This window comes from Platalea leucorodia, assembly GCF_965183815.1.
Source record: "Platalea leucorodia genome assembly, chromosome: 3".
Lineage (NCBI taxonomy): Eukaryota > Metazoa > Chordata > Aves > Pelecaniformes > Threskiornithidae > Platalea > Platalea leucorodia.
In genome coordinates, this window is record NC_138825.1 from 29,721,486 (window position 1) to 29,736,662 (window position 15,177).

At 41.0% G+C, this 15,177-nt stretch overlaps 1 long non-coding RNA gene across 15 annotated transcripts in view; it reads right to left on the reverse strand.

Moving 5' to 3' along the window:
- Positions 1-15,085, reverse strand: part of LOC309588482 — a 48,325-nt gene extending 33,240 nt beyond the window's left edge. For 13 of the 15 annotated variants that reach the window (XR_014227775.1, XR_014227776.1, XR_014227777.1 and 10 more), the window contains exon 1: positions 14,969-15,085. This is a non-coding gene — a long non-coding RNA (uncharacterized lncRNA). Of the gene's footprint in view, positions 1-9,156; positions 9,260-14,928 lie in introns of all 15 variants that reach the window. The other 2 variants (XR_014227788.1, XR_014227789.1) reach the window with 2 other exon arrangements.
- Between the last annotated feature and the right edge of the window lie 92 nt (positions 15,086-15,177).

A 15,177-nucleotide genomic window follows, 5' to 3' on the forward strand; every position in this document is an offset into this window, starting at 1 on the left:
GCCGCACCAGGGTCAGCACGCACACTCGCTCATGTGGCGTGAGGAGTTAAGTCTTGGCACGGCATCAAGTCTCAGTTCTTCCTATTAAGTGAGGACAGTACTGTGTTCCTAATTCACAGGATCTTTGAAAGAAATATGAGGTCCTCGCACACTGTGGAAGAGGGAACCCCACAAGTATAGATCAGGAATGCCGGCTAAGTACGTTCAACAGTGAATTTAACAGATTATGTCAGTCAGGAAAACATAATTCATAACCATAATGCCTGATATTTACATACTTCTCTATACAAACCTGTTATTTTTCTGTAGGAGGTGTACAAATATTACCTAATCAGTCACCTGAGAGCACACGGCCAAAGCTTTGGCTTCTTGATGAACTGCAGAAGTCTTAAATTGTGACTGTACACTCCAACGTTTGTTGCATTGAATCTAGGCAACGCAAGTTTAGCTGCACTTGTGTAAATACCTTGAGATAACTCAGAGTCCTTTATAAATTTAGGTGGTCTTCATGCCACCTAAATTGAGGTGGGTTTGTGAGACCTGAAAAATTATACAGACTAAGTTATTAGCAACTTTAATAATTTTTTAAACACCAGTATTTTGCATCTAGGTCATAAGTTTTTGCTACAGTTTTAATTTCATGTTAGCACGTCTCTTAGAGCTAAGCTAGCCAGAGGGCAAACTATGTGGTTGAAGCAATGATCTGGATCATAGCATGCTAGCTGTCACCTTGATACCCGATGAGATATAGAAAAAAAGGAAGGATTTATTTGGAAATTCATTTGGCAGTACTGTAGGATTTGCTGTAAGGGAAAATATCCAGGAATTTATGTAATTCCTTAAATCTTTGAAGAGATTAAATGAATAATTTAGAAAAAGTTAAGAAGAAAAATATTTTACTCATTACAGTAACTTCTTTTTTTTCTAGATCATTCTTTTAGTCTCTTAACATATCTTCAAGCAAACATAGCCTGACAAATATTTTAATCAGACTACTTCTGATCTGTAATCTCTCTGATATAGATCGTATCTTAATAAATCATTTCACAGTCTAGAAGAGCCATTAGGAGCAAACTACAGCACTTGCAGACAGGGCATACTGTAGCCACTTGGTATTACTGTAGGTGATACGAGAGGATAGAAACAATGGTCAAAATTCAGTGATTCCTGAATATTTAAAAATTGGTGGATAAGGCCTTGATTCCTGTGATTTGTCAAGCAATGCTACTGAAGCTGACCTTAAAAGCTAACATTAAATGTTATGAGAGAATATGACAAGGTGCATTCCTATAAAAACCTTACTCAACAGAACAGAAGTCATCCCACTGACATGAATAGGATTTGGTCAAATCCTGGTGTTCAGTGGCGTAACATGCACACCAAGGAGCAAGAAAAGGTCAGAAGTACAGGATTTTAATCTCTCAGGCTCAAAGGCTGGACTTATTCTTTTGTCTCGGATCTTCTTGCAAGACATACAATACATTTTGGACACTACATTAAATAGAGGTAAATGAATCAGTCTTATTTTCCTAAAAAGAGCACTTACTGGCACCATCCTTTCATCTCGTCTCAGATTTTACGTTGGTGGCAAATCGTGCAGGTGGTAGGATAAATACTGTAGCAGACATCTGCTAAACACAATGCAGTTGTATTCTGTTATTAAAACTGCACTCTTTCTTGTGTTTTTGGTGGCATTCACTGTTCTACGTAACATTCTGCTTTACTGGTATCCCAATACATATGTCCCAATCAATAACCAGCCCGTTTTTCATCCAGATCGTCCTTGCCCACCTGACTCCTCACTTGCAGAGTTTTTAGCACTGATTTGAGCAAGCTACACTTCCCTTTCTATTTTAACTATTACAGGCAAATGTATGATAGCCCCTTGTAGAGAAGAGACTGTGCCTGCACTTGAGCTCCCACCTCCATAAACAACATTGGCAGAGTGTTTAAGAGAGCCTTCTGGTTCACATTTCTGTTACTGGGCCAAGTTCAGTTCTGTCATGTGCTACTCGACTCCTCCTGTTTTCTCCTTGATCCCATGCCCTTTCCTTATCCTCCTCATCCCCTGCGAGCAGAAAAAGGAGCTGGTCTCACTGGGGCCAGCGAGAGCCTGTCCAGAGGCTGCTATGAATCTGGTCCCTCACTACCACAATAGCCCTACCATTAACTTGGAAGTCCTGACCATTTCTAGGGGAAGTCTACTGCTCATATAACACATTGGCTCAGCAGACAAGTAGCAGTCTTTAAGGGGATTTAGCTTTATTCAAAATAAAACTTTGTTTGCCCATTTAAACATATGAACAGCCAGCTGCACCCCTGTTCTAGCATCCCCACTAGCCAGGGCAGGAGAACAAACAGAAAGCTTTCCAAGAGTAGCCTTCAATGAAGAAAACAAAAGTGACTTAAGAGGCTCAAAGCCACACAGAAAGACTCTTCCCTTCCAAGAACTGGAATAATGAAAAAGAACAGTCCTTGCAGCAGTATTATTTGCTAGTGAACGCATCCAAGCGCTGTGTGATTCCTGACACATAGTAGTAAATGCAAGAAAAGACAGTGTCTTACTTGCAGGAAAAACTAACTGAAGAATGTAGTTCTAAATATGATTAGAAAACACTAAAGAATTTGAAAGCTTTGCTTCAGATATCATCACCATTCATTGCTGATTGCACAGGGAACTCGCATGAGGGGCTTGCTAGGAAGGTTTTATAATCCGATTCCCAAGGAATTGCAATAAAAGGCCAAGAAAAAGGTTTGAAATACTGAAATAAACCAAGTTATCATCAGTAACATTGCATGGACATTGAGCAATAGTATTTACACACCATGTGATAGTGTGTATTTAGGGGTGTTTTGGTAAATATTTTACTGACTCACTTCTCAAGTGCATTTCTGTTAGAAGGAGCTCTTGAAAAGGAGACAGTAGACATGTTTTAGAAGAGCATGCAAAGGTAGTTACAACAGAGGCACAGAAACAGAGATTAATGAACAAGATTAATGAAACTTTAGATATCTATCAGTTGTTTATCCGAATGTCTACAGTTTCCTTTGGTTTAGAAATTAGGCTTACAAGAACACATAGTATCTGTCAAGCTAGACCATAACCACCAAACGCTCTCACTGTACCTTGACTCCTCCTCCTCTTCTCCTGGATTTGAATACTAGGCTGTACGCAAATAGAAAACTATTACTACGTTTTTACAAATCTTGGGGAAAAGTGTCTCCCAGTTTGGGGAAATCCTTTTCTTATCTGGACGCATTTACACAGCATCACTAAAATCCAGTATGAATACACCACTGGTACTTTATGCTGCTGCCACTGTCTCACAGAACAGACTGAAACTAACCGTGTACACAATCTTAACTTCTATGAAGTAAACACAGGTTATACAAAAAATTCCTTTCCCACCACTGAGACAGAATGCCCTACCAATTGCAGTGCATAAAACCGGAACAAAATACTTTGGAAGAGGAAGCAATGGTGACAGCATAACTATTTGATGCTGCAGGGGGAAGAAGGCATAATTTAACTTGTTCACAGCATCTGGGTAGAACACCTTATTCGTATCACTTATTCCATGTAACAGATCTCAGTCAATTGATCTGTATTTGGATAAGTAAATTTGATGACTTCCGGGTCATTAAAGCATTTCCCCCTTCTATCTACCATTGCGCAAGACTGAGGACTGCAAAGTTTTATGAAGTTCTTGGAAAGGGGCTTTCCTCATAAGTTTTAAAAGCAGCCAAAGGATTTCCTTTTCAAAGAAGGTGCAATGAACTTTCATGAGAGACTTTGCCTGCTTTCGATAGTTGTGGCTTTTTCTTTCTGCAAGGTGACACTAGTAGGATCAGTTTCTGGAAAAACAACGAAAATGCTGTAAATACATAATATAAAGTAGGTAACAGAGGAACTCAGGAGATTCAGCTGCACACAGGATTCTGCACCTCTTTACAGACTTTGCTAGGTTACAACTAGCAACTAGAGGTGGAGGTCTGCATGGTTTCTATTTATGGTTGTCCAAAACCACACTGGAAGATAAAAAGACACAGCTGTGAGGTACAGTGGGATGGGGTTTCAGAAAAATAACTCCACTTTCATATCTCAGTTGGGTCATGCTTACACAACAGGAACAAATGGTTTGTAATTGAATCAGCTGAACTGGACTTGTATAAACAAGACATGCTGAAGTTTAAGTTTTGTCCTAGAATTTCCAGTATTCATCTACAGCTTTTTCTAAGAATTTCCTATTCCTGGCAATTACGACTCTTTCATGAGGCCTCTGATGAACTGTGAGGACATAGTGGGAGATTAGGTGATTGAAATTAATTTCTATGTCCATTTTGGCACTTAAGTACCTTGGTTTCAAACACTGACTTGGCTATTAAATGTGCTAAAGGTAAGGTACTCTAAACACTAATTAAACTATTTGTAAATTGTTCTAGGATGTTTTAATGTGTTTATGTGCCTTGTTCACAAATGTTTCCAGGATTTCAAGTAGTTTAATTTAATATCCCTAGTAAAGACTAAGCCTAAAGGTAATACATGTTGATGTGATCAAAGTCTCTGTCTTCCTGAATGAATATACAACTCAGTGCAATATAACTAATACAATGAAGTTCAGTAAAGTCATATAGGCCAACAAATCACAAACCCTGGAGAAGGTCTACAGGCAAAAGACCAAGCCATTCCTCTCAATATCATCCCACACTTCTGACTAGAATTTCCAAAACTAAAAAAAAAAAAAAAAAAAAAAAATCCACCTTTGCCCAAAACAAAAAAAGTAGTCAAAAATCATTATAAGAGGATGACATGAATGCAGTCATTCATCTATCATTAACACACCTACCAGACTTCCAAGGAAAATCTCATTTCATATGAAGTCTCTCCTTTTTTCTTGTCCACAGTAGCATTATTAACCTAAGTATTATGGATTGATTTTCTAGGGGAAAAACCCACGCACTAGAAAGTAAATGTCAAAGAAAAGTATTTCAATATTTAAACTAAGAAGTCTTACTATCTATATTAATAAAGTCTTGCCTATAATCTCTCAGGTATCCCTAGAAAAAATATGCATATTTAAACTCCTGGGGGCAAGGAAGGGGTGGCAGGTGGACAACTGTTGGAAACAGAAACACAGACTTTGCCCTAAAGGTAAGAAAAGGAAGAGTGAGAATGTTTCCTAGAGGCTCTTCCATTTCCTGCCGCCACTATAGGAAAGGACAGGAATTAAGACCGTTCCTGTCTGCTGCTGGTGTACTTTATACATTCGTTGGTGTTTCACTGCTTCAGCCTAGGGCTCAGTGAGAGCTTTCTCACCCAGGAGTCTGTAACAGTTGTTACCAGCAACACCACAAAGAGATAAAGCAGCAGCAGCAATGCAGTTCTTTCAGCAGTACAGGAGAGAAGCTATGGAAGAATGAGGTGCCAGAAAATCTCAAGCCACCTGTCCATCCACAGCAAAAAAAATTGGGGGGGCAAGTGGCCATTTTTTCCCCTGACAGAATACACAGAACGTTTTCTAAATTGAAACATTTCTGACAGCATCATGGTTGATGCTGCTGTGTTGAAAGAATGAGGCCATGAAATCTGTCTGTGGACATTTCTGAGAACTGTGGTCACCTGTCCTGCAAATGGCCTATGTCTATGTTAGCAACCTCTCTTAACCTGTGGAAGTGGGTGGCTGCCTGCAACCTGCCTATTGGGCGGGTCTCTGGGATGCCCTACCTCCAGGGAATGCTCTAATGGGTCACAGGCAGAGATGACCACGTCCCAGCTCCTGGCACATGGGAACATTCTCAGGCACAGCTTAACTAATTAATGGTACTTATGCAACGCTAATGTCTTTTTAAACTACCATACAATACCTTCCTCTTTCACAAGTGACCAGCGATCCTCTGTTATTAAGAGGTGATGTTTGCAAGGAAAACAATAGGTGTCCTCTCTATTGAGCCCAGGGATAAGTTGCAGTTTTTGGGGGGATACCCGAGAAGCAGTTACAACTCCACATCATCACAACGGACAGACACCCTAGAATGGACTCCCTATATAGCATCTTATAATTTTGTGTCATAGGGCTTCGTGGTAACAATCCTTAAACGTTTTCAAGCTCTAACACACGCACGTGCATTACAAATGGTCTCTCACCAGCTAAATTGCATTCATTGTTACTCCTTAACCTGAAACCTCAGGTTTAAATAACTGCCAGCTGATATTATCAATGTTTGGCTTATGAGTCAGCCAGCCAGCACGATGGGCCAAGGAAGAAAACAGAACCTTTACAAACTTGTCCTAATTTTTCTGCTGCCATGGGGAGCAGGAGAAACAGGGAGAGGGCACGGGAAGGATTTGCAGCCTGAACCAAAATATACATCCCAGGCCAGGATTATACCTGTTAGGCACATGTAAATTCATAAATCAGGTCATGAAGAGAACGGCAGGAAAACAGCTCTGGGACATTAGACCTAATGTTTCAGTATAGTTTCAGGTTTCAGCAAGAAACTTTCTGCTAGCTTGCTTCCTACTTAAATTTGCTCCTTCACATAAACCCCAGATTTCTTTAAGTATTTATTTTTTCCTCAGCGAGGCTCCAGAAATTTGAAAAGAGCGAAGGGAGAAAGAAATCACTGCTCTGGATTTGGCTTTACACAAAGGAAGGTAATTTAAAGAGGAACTGTACCCCCTCCCACACACATGCTAAGGGCAGTTTTGCTAAAATCAGTAGAGCAATCCACTGACGGAAAAGCACAGAATCAAGTTGTTCTCATGAGTCTTTTTCTTCTCAGCAGAATTCTGCACTGTCCTGGAGCCCAGCAGTCTCAGCCTTGCCGGGTGCTGAGCACCTTGGCTGGCCACTGGCTCCAACAAAAGCAGCAGAGACCTAGCAGCAGAGAGCAAGATGCAGTTGCCAGCCTCACTCAGATTGCACAGATATGCAATATGCCCAGACTGGAATCATCTGGGATATGTTAGGCTGAGAAATCTCTCGTCTCTGCTAGCATACCTGCTTTTTATTCAGAGCGAGTGTCGCTGCAAAGGAGTTCTACGTTAGTCTGCACCGATAGAATTGTCAGAATCTGGGCTGGTCACTGTTATGTCAATACTAAAATTAAATATTTCTATGAAAATTAGCCTTGACTTTTGTTGCACAAAGTAAATCAAAAACCATTTGTTTTGTTTAAACTGGTGGATTGCAGATATCTGAATAGAACATAAGGGGGGGAGTGGAAAATTTTGCATTATGGCACTAGGTGATTCATTATGTTTTATCTGTGCTGCAAAATAATTTTCAAGGGTATCATATTCTCTGTAAATTATTATAGCTTCTAAACCAGATCACAACTTCAACAGTAACAGACCAAAACCAGCATGCAAACACTGACTTGATGTCTTGTGTTCAGATCCTTCTAGCAATTGTTCAAGTACAAGCATATTTAAATCACGAGTGTTTTTCTTATCTGCATCCTTTATTCAAAGGTGTGGACCCCCATCACACTTTTGTGATGCCTGGTTAATGTTCAGGGCTTCAGCCTGAGAACAGCAAGGTAACAGCTTCTTTCATATATTTTCCAGTACTTCCTTGCTTCAACCAACTCAAGAACGTAGGCAGCACTGCATTACTCGGACTTTTGCCATGGACAAAAAACAGCCCCAGAAAGTTGCCTGGCCTCCCTGTGTGGTCAGCTGGAGTAGGCAGGCCCTTCCCAGGGGCACTTATTTCCACCATCACCACCACCACCCCCCCAAATTAACACAGGTGGGATGAAATGCCCTCTGGACATGCTTATTTAACCTCACTGACTATAAACAGGGCTTAGGTGACTAGATGCATTACTCAAGATAAATCTGTTACTGGAACCTAAGCCTCAAGAAAAAAAAAAAAAAAAAATCAAGTTCAGTAAGAATGTGTGTGCCTTTTCCTTTAAAAGCAGTAGCCCTACCCTACTGATGTCTCAGACTGGGATCATGTGGCCACTGGGAACTCTGCAACTGCCCTGGCTTCCAGCTATTTCTGGTGCAGTTCTTGGTGTTGATGTTTGACCTTTTGGAGACCTCTTTGTGTAAGGTAACACTGCGCACTCACTCTCTCCCCAAAACGCACAGGAGAGTGAGCAATGCAGGAAAGTGAAAGCAATAGCAGCATTCCATCAGGCAGGGAAAGAGTTAACAATATGAGGATCAGGAAAGCTGACTTTCTTTAGGAACTCCTACAGTTTCAGGCACTTATTAAAAAAGGATTTATATTTCTGAAGTAGGGATCTGTACTTCCTCCCTCTTCTGAAGCTATACATTTCTCTGCCAGACTGTGATGAAAAGGGCCCTCCCAGCCCATGCTGAAGTCATCCTGTTATTCTTTTTCACCTTGCACACATGTTGAGGCTTCTCTGTGGCAGTCTTGCTGAGACACACATCTCTCATTGTCTCTTGTTCCTCTTTGCTCATGAGGCCTTTTTTTAATCCCAGATTTCTTTTGTACATAGTTCAAGCAAGAATGTTTCTGGGATTTCAGTGAAGGGGGATCCATAGGAGGAGACAATGCTGTTTTCTAACTGCACACGATCATCTGTTAAAACCAGAAGTCATTTCTGTGAAAAGGGTATTGTAAAGAGCTCTAACTAGAAGGTCTTGCTTACCTCTTGTTTGAAAGCTTACCTGCTGTGCCTAACTACAATTGATCAAAGCAGTAAGGTAGGGAAGATGGGCCCCTTTTGCACCACAGTAGGGTTTGGTAGGTTGCTGCTTTTGGCATGTGGATGTGGAAGCAGCCACAGGGTGATGTGGCTGCAAGAGACTCCTCTCCTGCCTGCGTCACTAGAGAAATGCTGCAAAGGCTCAGCATTGCTCACAATACTTCTCCCTGTTGGAAGTAAGAGAAGCAGAGACTACCTCTGCTCTCTATTTTGGGTAACGTTCATCCTTGAGGCTGAACTTAAGGACATAGTTAGGGACTGTCTATATTTTTTACCTGCTGGTATGCATTCTGGGCCGATCTGTGCATGTCAAGGAACTGAAGGGCATACATGGCTGCAGAGGGACTCCAGCAGCCACCTCTCCTTGCCTGACCAGGTCACTTCCATGTATCCAGTCTTTCCTGCCAGTAAAGAAAGGGTCTTTCATAAATGAGCATCACCATCATTTGCCAGAGAGGTAGAACTCACAGGCAATCTGAACTCCGTGCAGCAAAGACATGATGAGCACTGCAGGCTTCAGACCACTCCCAAGATCAGTTCAGATATGATGCAGGTGTAGCCACAGGCTTTCCTTGTGGGAAGGAGAGAAAATTGGATAGCTGTGTTATGTATCTTTGGGGTTGTTAGAGCGATGAGAATAAAGTGAAGCAAGATTAAGAGGTGTATTAGGCCGTCTCTGACAGATCTTTTCCACTTGCCAAGAAGAGTTTCCCACTGAGCTCCTGGGAGGTGCTGAGCCCCTGAGGACTCCATGCAGAGGCTGGAATCTGCAACCACAAATGGCACTGTTTTTCTGTGCAAGGCTGAGCTATCAGGGAAGGTATCAGTGCAGCCTGTTGCTACTGATACTGTAAGCAGAACACAGAAACAGTGGATCTTTTGTTTATCAGCTCTCTGCAATGTACAGCCCCTTTGTGAATAATAAGCCACCTTTCTGCAGCTCTTGTATAGTGCAATGCAACATTTTCAGGTCAGCTCAGCTAAACTGAATCTGCAATCACCTGATATCAGTGAGTTAAAACAGTTCTGATGAGAAAAATGTCAGTACAAGAAAATTCTGAGGAGCATGGTGCTAAAATAAGTTAAACCAGAGAGGAGGTGGTTTTTTCTAATAAATGCAAGTTACTTTTGGTTGGTCTTTGCATCTCAGATTTACTACTCATACTATGGGAATTGTTGTATTGCCTCATCACAGGGCTCATGTGAAGCTGTGCTTACTCATGCTTGCAAAGCACTTTAAGATCAGAGAGAGCAGGGTCTGTAAAACCATAAAGAATACTTCGTTACCATTATTAGTTGACCACAGCAATGGGGAAATATGCTTTAAAAATGCTTCAGTTCATTAGTTCATGACTATCTTTTAGTAGCTGTAACTTTAGCTGAGAACCTAAAAAGCAAAAACTAGCAAGCTGCAAGGTAGCAGGTTCAGACTTCATACACCTCAATATAGGCCTATTTCTTTGCCTCACCATAGCTGGCACTTACTTTTAATCCTGTCTTTAATCCAAAGGTAACAAGTAGATACAAAGGTAAAGTAAATGCAAATGAACCTGGGACTCACCCTAAAACATCTGTCTCCCAAAATGTTACCCTCTGGCCCACATCCTGAGTTGCTATTCTTCTCCCTGCATAAGCTTTTGGGGTCTCATTAACGCACCGGGCAAGTCTACACAGCAAAAGGCTGTTAGAGATCCTGAGGTAGCTTTGAGGAAACTGGCTTGTCTACACGGTACATTGCAATGCCATGCATGGATGCTAGCTAAATCCCAGAGGCAATATAGCTGTGTCTGTATAGCAAAGCACCCACGCTAATTAGCCTTGCCCCTGAGGATGCTGCAGGAATGGAGCTAATTAGGTATGCTGAGAGGCACCCCTGTTAATTAGCCCAGGGAGAACACAACAACACTAACAGAGCTTCCGATCATGGCATTAGCTCAGGGATCTCTACAGCGTACTTGGCTGTGTAGCATAGCTAAGCCCACGGGCTCTTTTGAGCATCATCCTGAGAGCCTAAATATCTTCTTTCAATCCAGTCTCACCACCTGACCCTGCTTTTGCAAGTATTCATAGGAGTTTTTTCTTGATGGTAGGAAAATTAAGTAAATAAATAGATTCAAAAGAGTGAAGAAAAAAGCCAATATAAACCTCACTACAATAATCTAGTAATATATGTGTTATTAAATTCACCTACAGGTAGTGACATGCCTGTAGGGAAGCACTGGATATTCCTAACCCATCTTGATAAAAGGCATGCTTTGGCTAGTGGTGCATGTTTTGCAAGCAGTGTATCTCCAAAGGTACTGTTAACTCAAGCCAACTCAGCCATAAATACAGACTATGGTATATTAAGTTGTAATCATGCAAGATTTTCCATTACAAGTTCAGGGCTGAATGAAATCATTTAGGCACAGGCCCACACCTAGGAAAAATGGAGCTCCCAAGAGAGCAGTTTTGTCCCCTTCCTTCTCCCCTGGTTTCACCACGCAGGAGAACGGGGCTGTTCTGGCCAGTCCTTCTGCCTCCTCTCTCCATCAGACCCCTGGCTCAACAAGTGTCACTGTCCGTGGCTTTGCACAGCATACGTAAGACTCCCCCCACCGCTGCCACTATCTGGCCTGGCTGCCAATGCTAAGCAACGTACGCAGTTACGCCTCTAACTTCCACGGGTTGCTATACAGTGACGCTGGGGTAAATAACAGTCTGTCTCCACTACAGCCACCACAGATACGAGGACGTATTGTTAAGGAGTGCTTCCAAATGTCATTCCAACCACCATATCGTAGGTACGCATAAAAACACTAAGTTAATGCCTTTCAAAAAGAAAACGTGCCTCCTTCTTGTCGTTCCAGGGGGGTTGTTTTTTTATGGTTCTTATTTTTGAAAAACAGATCACAGTGATTTCCAATTATCTTCCAGGCGCATGCATGAAAGCACCCAGTTCTTTCCCATATCTTTCAGAAAAATGTTTTTGCACATGGGTAACTTCTGAATAGGACCTAAGCCCTTAAGTTCTGGCTTGAGTTCTCTATCACACTGCAAAAATGCATGGTGAAATTTTAAATCAGCCTCAAGAGCTTATAAAGTGGAGCTACTGGAACATTTGAGACAACAAAAATTTTTAAGAAAGTGGATATTATGAAATGATAAATACCAGAGAAGACAGAGGTTTCTTCTGGAATTTATGTGGTTCCAGTAGACATAATACTTACACTTCTGTTAAAGATGGCTACATTTTAGGCATATAAAAGCAAAAAACTTCAGGCTCTTATCTTTTAGGTTCCCAAGAATTTACTATTTAAGATATGGGGGGGAGGGGGTGTAATATATCTGAAAATCAAAGTTCAGTATTTTATCTTTACTTTGTAAGCTTTAGGAAAAAAAAAAAATCTTAAATGTATGGTTTCTGCTTACATAGCTTTATGATACTTGTCAAAATAATATAGTGCGCTATAGCATTTACTAACGCAAACTGGGATATCTCAGGCAACCTTGACTTTACAACAGGGGTTCTGGATGTATACCAGATGCACAAAATAGTCATTAACTTGATATGATATGAGAAAGGTGTTGAAGTGAATAACTTGTATAGTAGTAATAGTGGTCTGTCTATGGACATTTTATCTTGCTCTTGAACGGCAAAAAAATACTTTAACATGCCTTGTCTCCAGGCAAGTTTAGAGTGACCTAGAGACTTCTCAGTTTCAGAGTTCAAAATCTGCCCCTCCATTTATACTTAGCCAGTGCTCAGACCAAAGCTGCGATACAGCACGTCATCTTAGAGAGACCTAAAAAATAGAAGAGACTGAAATTCTAGGCAGGAGCATCTCCTGACTCTATAAAAGCCTATACTGTGTGCCAAAATAATGAAAATACCCCAACTCTGTTTCCAACAGTATAAATAGCTCAGATTTTCAGCTTTACTGCCAGAGCTTGGCTAATACCCTTCAGTTTGTCCGTCCAGTTTTACATCTACCAATAACTATTTTCTCCTCTTCTATCTATCCAAAACAAAAGCTGAAGCACAAAGGTTATCAACTTCCAAAACCTCTTGTGTATAGACAGACCCATAAGGTCTCTGTCAATGAACAACAGCTCATCATTCATTCTCATTATACTAGCACATAAATCTTCTGAGTGACCAGGGAAACGGGAAGCTTGCTACCCTCGTAACATTCCTCGCGTGCCTGCTGAAGGCGTCGTGTCTATACATTGCCCGCGATTCCCAGAAACACAGAGTTAAGAATAATTCAAGACACATAACAAGGAATAGGAGGGAAGGATGACCTGCATGTAAACTTTGTCAAAAAGTCCTCAAAACTAATTGCTTGAGGTGGTTAGGAAAATAAGAAAAAAAAAAATTGTGATGGTTATCAGTCTTATTTCTCAAAGGCTGACTGGCCTTAGTACAGTTTTGCACGCCAGGTAAAATTGGAAAAAAAGGTAAAATTGTGGTTAACACTAGAGCTGAGACTCATAGTTTTATTCAATTTGGAAGCCCTTAAAAATTTTCTAATGGAGGTGCTACGTGGACAACAGCTTCACGTTTCTGTAGTTACCCTGCAGTGACCTCTTCCAACAGTCCACAGAAACGAGGGGTCCAGCAGGAAAAAGCTGACTGCCACAGAGCTACAGAGTCGTCTGTGAGACAGAAAGGCTAACTGGGTGAGCAGCAGTGCGCCTGGGTGCAAACACGGCATTTCCCGAAAACAGCACGCTCCGGATCTGCCCGACGTGTCCATACAGACATAGCCCATTTCTTTTGTACAAAGGAAGAGCTGCCATTTCATATAAAAAAAATAAACATTTGTCTGCCCTTCAAACTCCTAGAATTATAAATAGTTTGAGTGACAAATACTTCTGTCACAGTGTTCAAGATACCTTCAGAAGATATCCCTAGCACTGTATGTGATTAACCATCGCCTGGCAGAGTTCACCCTTATAAATATATTCTGGATAAGCTTGTTGGTTTGAACAAGAATTTGTGTGTCTGTGTCTAAAGGAAGAAGAGAAGAAGCAGGAAGGTAGGTTGTGTCAGTCACTTGTACACTTTTCAAGCTGACTAGTATAGCTTGATATCTGTGCTTTGACAGTAATAAGAGCATTAAATTCCTAAACGTTGTGTACTACATTGCTCAACAGGTTTTATCACAGAAAAATTGAGTAGTCTTGATGAATGAAGTTTCATATAGGATAATGTTAAAAAAATTTTAGACATTATTTGCATAGATTGCATTAAGTTGCTTCTTTCCCACCCCTCCCAAGCATCTCAGTACCTTAGAAATAAATTATAGTCAGAGGGTTATTAAAATAAAATTAAAAAAAAAAAATCAAAAACTCAAAGTCAATGTCAAACCACAAGACAAAGCAAACAGTACTGTAGTCTATTCTCAGACCTCCTCAAAGTTATTCATATTCTAGTTGTCAAACAACCATGCACCTCCCAGCCGTCTTTTTTCCTGAAATTCTGCTATGGCATCTTCCAGAGACACATTAAATTATTTCCTCTTCAATTTGTTAAGGAAAAAAAAGCAAACCACCTTAAAGTCACATGTGTTTCTCTTTAAGAAAAAGGGTCTCCCCAGTTCAACTTAATAAGGAGAGTAGTCCTTTGTTAATGAAGTCATGCTGTGATTTCAAAAATACCTAGGTTAGAAAGCAGTAGTATTGGCAGCAATATCATTGTCACACAAGGTAAAAATATTCCTCCTAACCCTTTTTTAATTCCAGCCTTCCTGGGACAGTGTTTCAACCTGTACAGACCAGATTCTTTACTGAATTTATAACTATGTTAAGACACACGTCACTTCAGAGAAGCACAAGGAAAGCTGTGCGAAATACTACGGTTTAAATACTCTTTCAAAAATATTTGTTGTCATTCTGACCCAACTAGAAGAAAAAGGGAGATGAAAGGTTTGCAATAGCAGCTTGCCTCAGTTGGTAGAGCTTGAATATGGGATTTTGCCTGGTTTATTTTAAGTCTGAGCAGCTAGCAGCTGGAGTATGTCCCACATACTAACACTTGGAATTCCCCGGGGAGAAGGTTTCTTTCAAATGTAACATCGGCCCTCCAAAGCTGGTCGTCTTTCTGCTTTATTAAGTTTATGTACTCCATCATTGCCTCAAGTCTCGATGATAATGCACGTATTCTGAGCAATCGAACCTCCTCACCTACTTCGGATGAACCGTTTTTTGATTTAAATGCAATCTATTAACAATATCGACTTGCACACACATACACACCCCGGCCAGATACTGAACAGACGCAGTCTTGCAGACTTACACAGCAGCTGTGACAACAACTGATGTCACCTCCTTTGCAGAAATTTCCACAAGCGTCTTCCAAAGGCCAAGTTAAACGAGATAGAGCTTATCAGTTTCTTTAAAGTGCTCTGGATGAGACCAGTCCATGTGACCCCCTTCCTGGCCGCGGGGGTGTGGTATGTCACAGCTCCCCTATCAGCTGGCACAGGGCGGTGGGAGATATGAGAC